The sequence below is a fragment of the Triticum dicoccoides genome, chromosome 1A (genome assembly GCF_002162155.2).
Source record: "Triticum dicoccoides isolate Atlit2015 ecotype Zavitan chromosome 1A, WEW_v2.0, whole genome shotgun sequence".
Classification (NCBI taxonomy): domain Eukaryota; kingdom Viridiplantae; phylum Streptophyta; class Magnoliopsida; order Poales; family Poaceae; genus Triticum; species Triticum dicoccoides.
The window spans coordinates 110,960,583-110,974,965 of record NC_041380.1 but is presented as its reverse complement, the minus strand read 5'-3'; the positions used below and the strand labels follow the sequence as shown (position 1 = coordinate 110,974,965).

General features: G+C 45.1%; 1 pseudogene; it reads right to left on the bottom strand.

The window, feature by feature from the left end:
• Positions 1-304: 304 nt before the first annotated feature.
• Positions 305-6,301, bottom strand: LOC119365599 (annotated as a pseudogene).
• Positions 6,302-14,383: the final 8,082 nt, after the last annotated feature.

Here is a 14,383-nt window from a genome sequence, read left to right as displayed (position 1 = left end):
TCTTTTTGCTGATTTTGATAAATTTACTGTACACGCACATGTAGATGAGCCCGTGTTATGCTATTCTCCGATCTCGGGAATGGCCCTCGATCTCATAGGCTGTACGGCTCGGTGCCGAATGGCAGTGTTTCAAGCATCAAAGCAAGCTAATAGCAATAGTTCAATCTACCAAACATTATTAACTGAAATATCGCCACGCATCGGTTCATGCCAAATTTTTAACCAACACAAAGAACATCACAATCAAGCGGATGCATGACAATTCATATTCCTTGGCCCGGTTGACACCAGGATTGCAGAAGAGTTGATGAACAGCTGCCTTATATAAATAGTTTGTGTTATAGTGTGTATAAATACGTTCTGACATAATATTTATACTCTATAAGCAACAAACAACAGGTAGTACCATCACAAATGGAAAAAGAGAGACAGAGAGAAGATTGCAATGTACGCTGCAGGTTTCGTAGGCAAGGGTACTAAATACTCCTAACAAAGGGGCCATAATTTAATAAAACTCCGCCTACATCTACAACAACAACAACAAAAATCCCATCTAACCCCCTCCGGTATTTACACGAGGGGGGCAGATACTCTCCGGCGCCGATCAGCAGTTGACGCCGCACTGCCCCATGGCGACGGCTTTCTGGGTATCTGATATGAAAGGGTCGATCTTCACCCACAGGAGGGAGAAGATGGAGGCGAGGAGGATGGACCAAACGATGACGATGGTTGGCGTGCGGTTCTGCTTCCCCATGAGACCCTTGAGGAATGGGTAGAGATGGAGGATCACCCAGATTGAGAAGAAGAGCTTTCCGAAGAGTGGACCCCAAGACTGGTAACCGCTGTTGATGGCATATGATATGCCTGCCACCATACCCACCAGGTTAATCACAAGGACGGTGGTCGGAGGGATGAGGAGACTGGTCCACTTGAACACATATAGCTCGGCAAAGTCGCCGTCCTCGTCGTTTGCCTTCGAGGTAACCGTGAAGTTGGTGTCAATCCCGGCCAACACCTTCAGCAGACCCTGGAACACTGCAAAAAGATGGGCAGATGTGCCACCAATAACCCAGAACTGCTCGTTTCTCCACCAGTCCTCGATGCCGACACCACTCCATCGGAGCTCCAATATACCCGTGGCAAAGATGGAGGCAAACATAAGAATAAAGAACGTCCCAGCATAATTACTGATCTGCATGTCAGAAAGAATATATCAACATCAAAAAAAATTCTGACACAAAGACACCTGATTGTGAGGGTTTTAGCAATGCGAGATTTAACAAGAGGAACAAAGCTCTGCAGAAGTAGGATGATCAGCCAAAACATTTTTCGCTCATGGTCATTAACAACATATCAAGTGACATAATGCAGATAACAATAACGCGGAAGGGTTTCTTGTTACTAACCTCAGGAATGATAAATTTGTTGGTGAGGAGACAGATAGCAGGAAGCACACAATAGGCAATAAGTGGGAGGGATGTTATTGGATAAACAATGGTGTTGATGTAAGCCACCCTCTCCAGAAGTTTCAACCGCCCACCGTAGTTGTACCAGATAGGACAATGTCTGCTAAACAGAATTTCAACTGACCCAAGAGCCCATCGGAGAACTTGATTAAGTCGGTCAGAGAGATTGATTGGTGCAGAACCCTTGAAACAAGGCCGTGGTGGCATGCAGTAGATTGATATCCATCCTCTTGCGTGCATTTTAAACCCAGTAAGAATATCTTCAGTAACTGAACCATAGATCCAGCCAATCTGAAACAACATAAAAGAAAATCTCACTTCCAGTTTCGTATCTCAGCATAAGACTTAGAGAAAAGAATAAGGAAAACTATGACTCTCACACTAACCTCTTTTCCCCATTCGGTTTTGTCCTCATATCCACAGCTGATGACATGGATGGCTTCCTTTAGTAGGGAAGCTGGATTCGTTGAAGGTGGTATGCCTCCTTGAGTCATAAAGGTGGATGCAGTAAATATAGGAGACTGACCAAATCGTTTCTCCAATCTCTTCTGGGACATAAGCATGGACCTTTCATCCTCATAACCTGATGAGATCCAGAAAGAGTGATTAGTTGAAGCAAGTCATAGCTCAGAATCTCAAGAACCAAAAGGAAGACTAAATAGAAGCATAATATTGTAGGGATTCAGTATATACAGCGCTTGCTTTCAGATGCCAAGAATAAATGTAAGGTAAAAATTGCAATCACATACCTTCTATACCCTCTTCTATATCATCCATGTTGAAGATGGGAGCAGAAGACTCAGTTCTCTTCATCATACGGTTTTTGTTATCCATATAGCTCTTGCTCTTTTTCTTTCTGCCACCACAGCAGCTCTTGACAACAATGTTAGGTTCCAAATCAGCCTCAGTTAATACAGGATCATAGCCATACAAGGCCTGCCTATTGAAACAGCATCCTGTCCCGACATACATTGGACCCTGAATGCCATCTAAACCTTTCATGTTGATCTGCAAAGAGGAAAAGCATGTAAGAGACAAGAAAGTGTTGTCGTCATGATGAACACAGACAGCACCAGACTTACATCAAAGAAAACTATGTTGCGATTAGCATATCGATCGTGCAAATCAATGCCGTCAAATCTTTGTGGAAATTGGACATAGCAAGTTTTCCTTCCTAGAGCGGGATCCATGAAGCACATTGCTTCTCTAAGAGCTTTGCTGCTATTGAAGTAGTGATCACAATCCACATTAAGAAGATAGGCACCATTTGTCAATACAGCAGATACACGAATCTGCCAACCAGCAAAAGGTATGTAATTGTATAATTAGCAACGAGCCAAATAAAATCCAATGCAATGTACATAAGTAAATTTGCAGAAGAGAACACATACCAGTGCATTCATCGCACCAGCCTTCTTGTGATGCTGGAAACCTGGTCTCTTTTCACGAGAGACATACACAAGCCATGGTAACTCATTACCTTCAGTGTCAAGGCCACCACTGTGCCCCAAGAACACCTGAATTCCACAAAAAGTAAGTTTAATACATAAGATTCAAATTAGGTCAACATTATTTTCAAGCGTAGACGCATTGAAGTAAAAGGTACCTGAATCATGCCAGGATGGTCCCTAGGGTTATTCCCAGGCCAAGCAGTGCCATCGGCCATGGTCCACCCCTCTTCAGGCACTTTTTGGGCTTTGGCAACAAGTGCATTGATTCGTATTTTAAATTCTTCATACTCTCTCTGAAACAAAGCATACCCCAAAGTTAATGTCCAAGCAGAATTTGGGGAAAGCAATCTAAGCATGTGGTTTGTAGCTTACCTTCATTGCTCGTCTTTCCTTCACAAAAGAAGGCTGGATTTTGTCCTTTAGGTAATCTATTTTTTGCTGAAAGTAAAACTCCGGGGCCCTTGGTTCAATGTTGTGCTTCTTGCAAAACGGAACCCACTTCCTAGCAAATTCTGCAGTTTCTGAGAGCGACTCGAATGTCAACATAGCCGAACCATCATCAGAAACATAGCATGACACTTTGTCAACAGGGTAATCCACAGCAAGAATGGACAGGACAGTATTTGCTGTGATCAGGGGAGGTTCCTTCAGTGGATCCACTGTACTGACAAAGATATCAATGGGACACAGCTGTGATGGCTCTCCCTCCCTATCATACCTGCGACATTAGATTACGCACCTCAGGACACATAATGTAAATGAAAGATGTTATGCTGCCAAAAATCATGAACAAATGTAGACCCATTTGTCGTAACTTACCTCAATGCAAGCCTGTCAAGGTATGTTTCATGGTTGATTGGATACCATTTTGGAAACTGATCTAGAAGCCAAGACAAGGCGAACCAAATCTCACAGATAACAGACACTAGCCATAATCCATAAGCATCACGCACTGGATGAGTGACACGATACTGGAAGAAGAAGCACAGGATGATAAGTCGGAGAATGATCACTATCCGGTAAAGGTTGAGCTGGTTTGCAGGAATAGGCACTATACGGCTCAGAGGTAGACGTGCATCATCAACCCTGCAAAGACAAAAGTACAGATATCTCAGTTTCATTGAGTCATTTCCAATCGAACAACAAAGTGTAACAACACTACAGGTAAAGCATAGTCAAGAGAAAAATTACAGATCCTAATCAACTCAGAAACATAAATTATCAGAATAGTCACTGATTATAATGGAGAAAGGTTATTTATACATTTGCATATCTTCGCCATTTGAGCCAGTTCCTTCCATGTCTCCTCCTCCTCTTGCATCTGGATATTTATTGGTCACCTGCATCATGTTTTTGTCCTGCTTAACCCTCCAGCTTTCAACTCTTTCCTTCCAGTCAACACTGTTAAGCCCATAGGAGTTCAAGTCCTTCGAAGGGTCCACAATCCTCACAGGAACTGATATCATAGTAGAGAAATGTTAATATTTTCATCAGATGAGCAAACAAATTGTCCAAAAGAAGCTATTTATGATAGACAGGAATATACCTGGGACACTTGGATCGACATAGCTTGATGTTGGGCTGCGGATAGAGTGGCGATCAGGGGAAGCATCAGGGATTTCACCGGAGATCTGGAAAAGATTTTCAATGCATTAATGCACAAGAGCAAGGGATTCTGACAGAAACAAGCTCAGCTTTCAAGAATGCATGAAAAAAAACAAGTGTCTGAATGATAGGTATTTACCTGTTGCCCACTTGTCAGCCGAGGAATACGATGATGAGGTTCATGGCGAGAGGATGAAGACAAATCAATGTCTTCTCCTTGACCCTGCAGCTGCCACTCTGGACCTTTGCCATTCCCTTGCTTATAGTTGAACTCATTGTCCAGGTCATCAACATCTTCTTCCTCCTCATCTCCGGAACTCGGGGGCTACCTGAATTTTGTCAACGAGTGATGCATACATCAATTAGCATGACTTATAAACAAAAACATAAGAATATGAGGTGGATGGGTTTAATTTTATATGTCGAGCAACAAGCAGTATACCACAACTTTGGCTCATATAAAGCAAGCAGAAAGCAGACTTCCATATGTAATTCTCATACAGATCACATAACAAATCAACATGTTGTATAGAAACAAACCTTTCAGCCTCTTGTATCTGGTCTTGCACTGAGGACAGCATTTGACCCCATCCTTGCGTTCATACTCATAGCAAGGGCGGCAGACCGGGAAGGCGCACTCATTGCAGGCGACAAAGACATCGCCGGTGGCCGAAACGCCAACAGTGTCACCACATATCTGGCAGCCCTGACCACCCGCGCCTTTTACCTCCTTACCCTGCATCAGTAAGATCAAAACAAGGTCAGCACACACCCGTGCGAAATTACACAGCTTGCTAGGAGACACAGCAATCCCCCATGTACCATAATCGATCAGCAATAAGTCATCTTCTTGGCTTAAAGTTGAAACTATGATCCAAAATCGGGAATGGCATGAATAGTTTGATGTTAAGGTAAGGTAGACTGATCAGTCAATACTGAACATGGTCCCAATATATCGGTGAGGTCTGGAACAGATAATCCCCATGTCATGAATGGCATGTCATTGAGAGGAACAGTTTGCGGTTGTGGGTGTGGGTGTGGGTGTCGGTGTGTGGGTTGTGGATGTGGGAGTGTGGGTTGTGGGTTGTGGGGGGTACGGATAACCCCGACGCTGAACATCTCCCAATTGCTCCACCGCTCGTCAATTCCATACATGAAAAGGGCCACCATTAACGGACAGGGGAAATGCGGCAAGACTACGAATCCAACGCACGAGCACCCCCACAGATTAATGCGTAATCGGGGGAAATTCGAGCTGTTACACCTAACACCGCAACCTAGATCCACCGACTCGCCTTTCGCACCAGATCCACCGACGCGCGGACACGCGCACCGCATGAACGAGCCGTGACGAACAGAAATGGCGCCGACGAATTAAGGCACCGTACCGGGGCGGGCGCGTCGCCGTCGTGGCGGATCATGACGAACTCATTGCGATCGACCCCGCGACCATCCCCCGGTTGGCCGCCATCTTTCCGCTGCCCGGCCGCCCTCACACACCACCGGCGGCGGTGACGAAGGCGAGAGAGAGAGGCACGGAGAGGCCGAGCTGCCGCTCTAGATCCGAGAGGAATAGGTGGAGATCGCCACCATTCCCGGATACCCCCGCGCGCGAGCTCTCTCTCAGCTCGCTTCTGCAATGCTGCTGCCGCTGCTGCTCCTCCTCCTCCACTCCTCCTATCTTGTCATGGCAAAGAGAGAGAAAAAGTGTTGTCCTTTGTCTCCTATTTCAGCGATTCCCGGAAGCCACCTTTGTGTCTGCGACTGTGCACAGCGTGGGAGCGATGGAGTGTAAACAGCGCAGCTGGCTCGGCTCATGCTTTGCATTAAACTAACCCGTCTGGTAATCCGTTCTTGTCCCAATAATGGCGGTTGAGGCGCCGCTGTCAATGCCCGTCGGTGGCCTCTTTCTTTACTCCTCTGTTTCTGGTCTAACGAAATTTGATTGGGGGTCGGAATCTTCTTCGGTCTCGTAGCTCCGTGCATGGAAAAGGATTTGAGATTTGTCATCGCATTTCAACAACATTCGTTCGTTTATTTGTGGTAATGGTAGTATCGCCGGCGAGATGCATGAAAGTCAAGTGCCAAGCCCTCTACATAATGTTAAATTTGAAAAAATATCAGGAATTTAAAAAAAACTAAAATTTTGGATATCAAATCTGGGTGTCCATTCTACTCTCATGTTTAGTTTCGTGAAGAAATAAAATACTCCCTCCATCACAAAATAAGTGTCTTAAATTTAATACTACAACTTATGTTGGGACCGGGAAGTACATGATATCTATGCATGGAAAAAGATTTGAGATTTGAGATAACGTCCATGAGATGCATCGGAGCTCTCGGGTGCCAAGGTCCTTATATAATACTAAAAAATTCTTGAATATGCACGAGTGTGCATATCATATATTAAAAAAGAAAGGCAAATGATGTCTCCACCAGAAGTTTACAAATACATGTCCGTATGGCTTTTACTCCCATAAACACTCTACGTATACAAATACAGACCCTACTCCTCCCGACTAACCCACCTATGTAATCCACGCAGAAATGCATCCAACTTCCCTTTGAGCAGTCCTGTCGGAGCCCACACCTTACTCTCAGACCTCACATTGCCGATGAGCCTCTCAATCGATGGCGAAGCTGAAAGTGCTAGTTATCGACTAAAGGGGGGTGAATAGGCGATTTTTATGAAAGTCTTCAATACACAGGGGTTTTGAAGACCAACGGTATAAATGAACCTATTGATATGCAGCGGAAGGTAGACTACACTAGACAGGCCATAGTCAAGTAAGTAATGAAGTGAAAGCACGAAGGCTATCAACAGCTAGGTAGTATGGATCAGGATGGAAGAAGGTATGAAGCCAAACAATAAACAGACTTTAAGCAGTGAAGACACTCAGATCATGCAAGCAGTCAATGACTTCACGAAGACAAACGTAAAGTAAAAGGAAGTGAAGGATAGAACCAGTTGCTTGGTGAAGACAAGGATTTGGTAGACCAGTTCCAGTTGTTGTGACAACTGTATGTCTGGTTAGGGAGGCTGAGATTTATCTCAGAAGACCGCGTCTTCACCTTATTCCCCTTGAGCTAAGGACACACGTTCCTCGCCCAATCACTCTGGTAAGTCTTCAAGGTAGACTTTCAAACCTTCACAGACTTCGTTCGCCGGCAATCCACAATGACTCTTGGATGCTCAGAACGTGACGCCTAACCGGCTAGAGGATTCACAGTCCTCAAGTGTAACAAGTCTTCAGATCACGCGGACAGAAAGACTTCAGTGATGCCTAACACTCTTTGGCTCTGGGTGTTTTGGGCTTTGTCCTCGCAAGGATCTCTCTCTCAAATGCTTCGAAGGTGGGTTGCTCTCAAACGACAAAAGTCGTGCACTAACTCTGAGCAGCCACCAATTTATGGTGTAGGTGAAAGTGCGTTATATCGACTAGAGGGGGGTGAATAGGCGATTTTTATGAAAGTCTTCAAAACGTGGAAGTTTCGAAGACAAACGATAGAAATAAACCTATTACCATGCAGCGGAAAGTAGACTACACTAGGCAAGCCATAGTCAAGTATTCAAGTGAGAGCACAATGACTAATAGCAACAATGCAGTAAGGATCAGGTAGGAAGATATTATGAAGCCAAACAGAACACGCAGTCACTTAGTGAAGACAAAAGATAGTGCAATCATACAATGACTTCACAAGGAGTAACAGTAAGTAGAGGGACGGGAAGGATGAAACCAGTGACTCGTTGAAGACAATGATTTGTTGGACCAGTTCCAGTTGTTGTGACAACTGTACGTCTGGTTAGGGCGGCTAGGTATTTAAACCTGAGGACACACAGTCTCGGACACCCAGTCCTGAACACGCAGCTCAGGACACCCAGTCCTCACCGTATTCCCCTTGAGCTAAGGTCACACAGACCTCGCCCAATCACTCTGGTAAGTCTTCAAGGTAGACTCCCAAACCTTCACAGACTTCGTTCACCGGCGATCCACAATGTCTCTTGGATGCTCAAAACGCGACGCCTAACCGGCTGAAGGATGCACAGTCCTCAAGTGTAATAAGTCTTCAGATCACACAGACACGAAGACTTAAGTAATGCCTAATTCTCTTTGGCTCCGGGTGGTTAGGGCTTTATCCTCGCAAGGAATTCTCTCTCAAAGGCTTCGAGGTGGGTTGCTCTCAAACGACAAAAGCCGTACACTAACTCTGAGCAGCCAACCGTTTATGGTTGTCGGGGGTGGGCTATTTATAGCCACTAGGCAACCCGACCTGATTTGTCCGAAATGACCCTGGGTCACTAAGGAACTGACACGTGTTCCAACGGTCAGATTTCAAACTCACACGGCAACTTTACTTGGGCTACAAGCAAAGCTGACTTGTCCGACTCTGGACAAGATTCGCTCTCATAGTCTTCACTCGAAGACATAGGTTTTGTTTAAGCATCACTTCAGTCATTCTGAATGGTTCTCTTGGACCCCACTTAATAGTACGGTGGTTCCTATGACTCAACAAGGAAGAGGAAAAAGAGCTACGAAAGATCTAAGTCTTCGAGCTCCACAGGCTTCATGCGATGTCTTCTCTTGTCATAGTCTTCAATGTGAATATCTTCATATACCACCTTTGACATCAATGTCTTCATAATTTTTTAGGGGTCATCTCTGGTAAGAAAACCGAATCAATGAGGGACTTCTACCTGTGTTATCCTGCAATTCTCATAAACACATTAGTCCCTCAACTAGGTTTGTCGTCAATACTCCAAAACCAACTAGGGGTGGCACTAGATGCACTTACAGTAGGGGTGGCTATTTATAGCCAGGGGAAACCCAACCTGATTTGTCCGAAATGACCCTGGGTCACTAAGGAACTGACACGTGTCCAACGGTCAGATTTCAAACACACGCGACAGCTTGACTTCGGCTACAGGTAAAGCTGACTCATCCAGCTCTGAATAAGATTTGTTCTCATTGTCTTCGCTCGAAGACTTAGGATTTGATTGAGCATCACTTCAGTCACTCTGATTTTGTTCACTTGGACCCCACTTAACAATACGGTGGTTCCTATGACTCAACAAATAAGAAAAGAAAATGACGAAGCAACTATGTCTTTGCACTCCATAGTCTTCATGTGCTTCTCATGTCATAATCTTCACTGTGAATATCTTCACAGACCACCATTGTCTTTAATGTCTTCACACATTTTTAGGGGTCATCTCTGATAGGTAAACCGAATCAATATGGGACTACTACATGTGTTATCCTGTAATTCTCACAAACGCATTAGTCTCTCAACCAAGTTTGTTGTCAATACTCCAAAACCAACTAAGGGTGGCACTAGATGCACTTACAATCTCCCCCTTTTTGGTGATTGATGAAAAACCGGTTGAAGTTTTCAACGGGGATAAGAGTATGTGAAAAATTAAGGATTAAGGCATTGTCTTCATAATTAGCAAAGGCTCCCCCTAAAGATGCGCATGTAAGTAGTTTGCTTTTGAATGCAGATGCACATGGCAGGTTTTACTTTTGGAGATCCCTTTCAACTTATGAAGACAATTCATCATGCATATATAAAGAGATAACAAAGATAATGACATGCATAATGAAAAATGGACGTCTGCGGAATGACTTCATGCGGAATTTATCATTGCATCACAAGATAGCAGAAAAAGTAGCAAACGACCATCGAGTTTAAGTGTTACAACTCAAAAAACCAAATGTTTCAAAAGACAAGAGTTATAAAGACTTAGCAAAAATAATGCAACCACCCAATAAGGACCCGCTTGAAGACTATCAACTCATAAGCTTCTCCCGCTTTTGTCAGTAATGACCAAAAAGGTTTGAAGACATAGAGTATCTACGCGTTCCCATCAGGAGTAGATGAAGGAGCAGGGTCAACGTTGGATATCGGTGGTGCAAACGGGCCTGATGCAGTGTTGAGATGTAGTGCAGCCATGGTTGGTGAAGTGGCGTCCTCTTCTTCATCAACGACTCTCGCAACAACAGTTGCAGCCGAATATGAACGCTCAGAATCTTCAATTGAGGGACTGTGGCGCCAGCTTGCATTTTGTGGAGGCCTGGAATCAAACTTGAAGTTCTTAGTGGAGCCATCTTCACGAAAGATCGTCTTCAGGACAAAGCATGAGACTCTTCCAGTACCGCCGACAGGCTTCATGGGCAACAAACGAGTTCTTGGTGGCCAAGTTTCAAATGCAATTGACATCCACCAAGATACTCTGCATCTGACGCTTTAGCCAGTCATGATGCTTATCCTGCCTCTGATGCAAGGCCACAAGAAGCTCTCGATCATTGAGTACACGAGATCTCTTTCGAGGCCTTTGGGCAACCGTACTTGCAGTGGCTTCGGTGTTGGCACGATGTGGCACTCTCATATTCCCAGCCAGAGGATAAGTAGGGGTTGCAACATTGGGGACAAGAATTCCCTCCATTGGTTGTGAGAAGCTTTGATGATCAGCATTATGAAGATGTAGAGGCTTCTTGGTAGGCTCAGGGTAGATGGCTTCAATGGACAGATCAACCTCAAGAAGAAAAACAAGATGGTTGCACGCTGAGGTCTGATAGTCAATAGTAGAATGGAGCTTGATCAGGCGCATCACCCATGGAGCATAGAATTTTAGGCCAAACAGAATCCCAGATGCAGCGAGTTATCTGATGAAGAAATCCTGGGTATTGAATCTGATGCCATTGATGATATAAAATACCAAAGTCTTCATGGCTCCTTCAAGTTTGGCTTCAGAAGAATGTCCCTTGATTGGCCATAGAGTATGCCTCCGAATGTGGTATACTATGCGGGGTAAGTACTCGAGGTCTTTCACGAAGAATTCTTTGGGGTATTCAGCATCTTGAGGCAATGACTTCATCATACTGAGCATCTCACTCATATTTGGCTCACGCCTCCGGAAGATACTCTATAGTTCATCTCGATGACGCTGGCAGCCAGGCTCGTAGAACTCACCTAGAGTGGGCAGGGAAGTAAGCTCGATGATGTCTTGAGCTTTGGCTCCATGATGCACATCACCTGTCATCCACTCAAGAATCCATGTCTTCATATCCCTGCTGTAGCCATGAATATGAAGTGTAGCATAGAACTGCAGTAGAAGCTCTTCATTCCAGTGCTCTTTGCCTGTCACAAATGGCAGAAGACCAACATCCCTAAAGCAGTTAAGCGCTTCTTCAAGACAGGGCAGCCCAGCAATAGCTTCACAGTCAAGACGCATGTGTGGAAAGATTCGCTCTTGATTTTATAGAATGCAGGAGTAGTAGTTGCGCTGCTGATGGCTCCAGAATCGATCGGAAGAGATCTTTGGCTTCGAGTAGGGATTCTTGGCACCGTCAAAGAAGGTGTTGTGGGCTCTGAAGCTGTGCACGTTAAAAGAACCCGGTGTAGTTGCAACACCTGGAAGCCTTGGCAGCCGTGGCTTGGGCTTCTGAACTTGTGGCCTCTACTCCTGATAGTCATACTGTGGTCCGGGAGCAGTGGGAGGAACCATAATAGGCCATCTAACTGTGACAAGCTAACCATGATCATAGTCATGTTCCATGGTGTGAGGCCTTGGAGGTGGAATAGTGACTTCAGCTTCCACATTGGCTTCAGGCTCCACATGAGCTTCAGCCATGACTTGATCAGGCTCCACAGTGTCATTGGCTTCAGTGGTGTTGTTTGTGGCAGCCTCGGTGTTTTGAACCTCCGTTTGTTCAATAACAGGAGGTTCGGGCATAATCACATTCTCCTCGAGAATGACTTAATCAGGAGCAAGGGGTGTGGCAACTCTTTCTTCTTCTCGTGCTTCTTCATTATCTTCATCGGCTGATGCAGCCAGAATGTCTTCAGCATCTTTGGCTTCAGACTCAGAGACATTCACATTAGGGGTGGCTTCAGGAAACACTTGACGTGCTACTAAGCTTTGTTGCACCTCCCCTTCTGAAATGCTCGACATGGCGACCTGTGGCCTGGGGCCTTTGTGAAGCCTGTGAAATGCGGGCGACGCCTCTAGTGATGGAGTGGTCTGCACCATGTAGTTGTCGTCGTCAAGCACCGGAGTGGTGACTTGAGGAGTTGGTGTTATTGGTGTCTCATCATGGATGGGGGTGTCTTGCTGAGGGCGCTCGACCCATGAGTCATCCTGAGCGATTAGCGTCAAAGGACGACCAATGCTGATAAGTTCACTGTTCGTAAGAACAGGTGATGATACCGACTGGGGATCGAGCTGAGGAAGGAATACATCATCATTAACACTGTCTTCATGACCAATGTCTTCAACTGTGATGGGGTCAACAGCTGGAACTTCTTCATCTTTAGGAGCCTTTGTGGAAGCAGGCTCATGGATCACAAGACGGCGCTCTTGGTTGGTGGAGGCTGGACGAGCAACAAAAATGGGGTCAACGATGAGGGGCTCAGAGGCCAAAGCACACTCTTTCTTGGATGACTTTGTCTTCAATTTATTCTTTGATGGGGCATCATCAGACGCATCCTTGTGCTTGCATTTCCTAGCTTCGGCTTCAGCTGCCCTTGTCTTCTTCGGCTCTGAAGCTGCTGAGGTGACCTTAGGCTTCGAGCCTGTCATACTGGCAGGGAAGACAATGTGAGGTTCTTCCTACCTTGGTACTTCACTTTGGGCTTCAGCAAACTTCTTCTTTGCCTTGGCAGCCATTCTGGGGTCGATGCCAGGATGCCCAAGAGCTTTGCACTTTTCAGCTTCATTGTGTGTTTGAACGCACTTCTGTGCGTAGTACTTCATGCGCTCACAAGAGTCTTTGTCTTCTTCCCTCTTCTTGTGAAACTCAGCCTTGAGGTCATCCATCATTTTCTTGAAGATTTGCACATCAGCCACACTCGGTTTGGCCATGTGCTTCTTGAAGTGGGCCTTTTCATAGTCAATCTTGTTCTTGATCTCAACAATTTTCTTGGCCAAGGCCAGTTCATTTGTAATAGCTCCATGGAACGTGACGCTTATGTCCACAAGCAGCTAAAGATCATCAATATTGATGCTTTGGTCATTGAACCACTCATCGACGAAGTTGTTCAGAATGTCAACATCAAAGAGGGGCAGATCATTGAAGATCTCCGCCTCTTGCTTGCTCTTGATCATTTGGTCAAGTGCATCATCACCAAGATCTTCATCACTGGACAGATCAATGGTGTTTTCCTCATTGCGCAGAACGGCAACAGGAGTCAGTTCATGCCCAGAAATCTTCTTGGGCTTCTTGGTTTCTTGGACTTATCGGCCTTCTTGGGGACACGAGAAAAATCTTTAGACTGCACACTGGGTTTAGGAGGTGCAGTGGTCAATGGCTTCACAGTCGAAGCTTTTGGTGTGGCAGAGGGCTTCGAAGCTTTTGTCTTCTTCTTCTGCTTCGGTGGTGCTGGCGCATCTTCAGAATCTGCGTCATCAACAGATTGATCCACCATAGCCCTCTAAGCAGTGCTACCTCTTGAGCATGCGTTGGTTTTCCCTTGAAGAGGAAAGGGTAATGCAGCAAAGTAGCATAAGTATTTCCCTCAGTTTTTGAGAACCAAGTTATCAATCCGGTAGGAGACTACAAGCAAGTCCCCTAGTACCTGCACAGACAAACAAGAACCTCACAACCAACGCGATAAAGGGGTTGTCAATCCCTTCACGGTCACTTACGAAAGTGGGATCTGATAGAGATAAGAAGATAAATATTTTTGGTATTTTTGTGGTATAGATTGGAAAATAAAGATTGCAAAATAAATAGTAAACTAGAATTGTAGATTGAAAACTTATACGATGTAAAGTAGATCCGGGGGCCATAGGTTTCACTAGTGGCTTCTCTCAAGATAGCATGAATTATGGTGGGTGAACAAATTACTGCCGAGCAATTG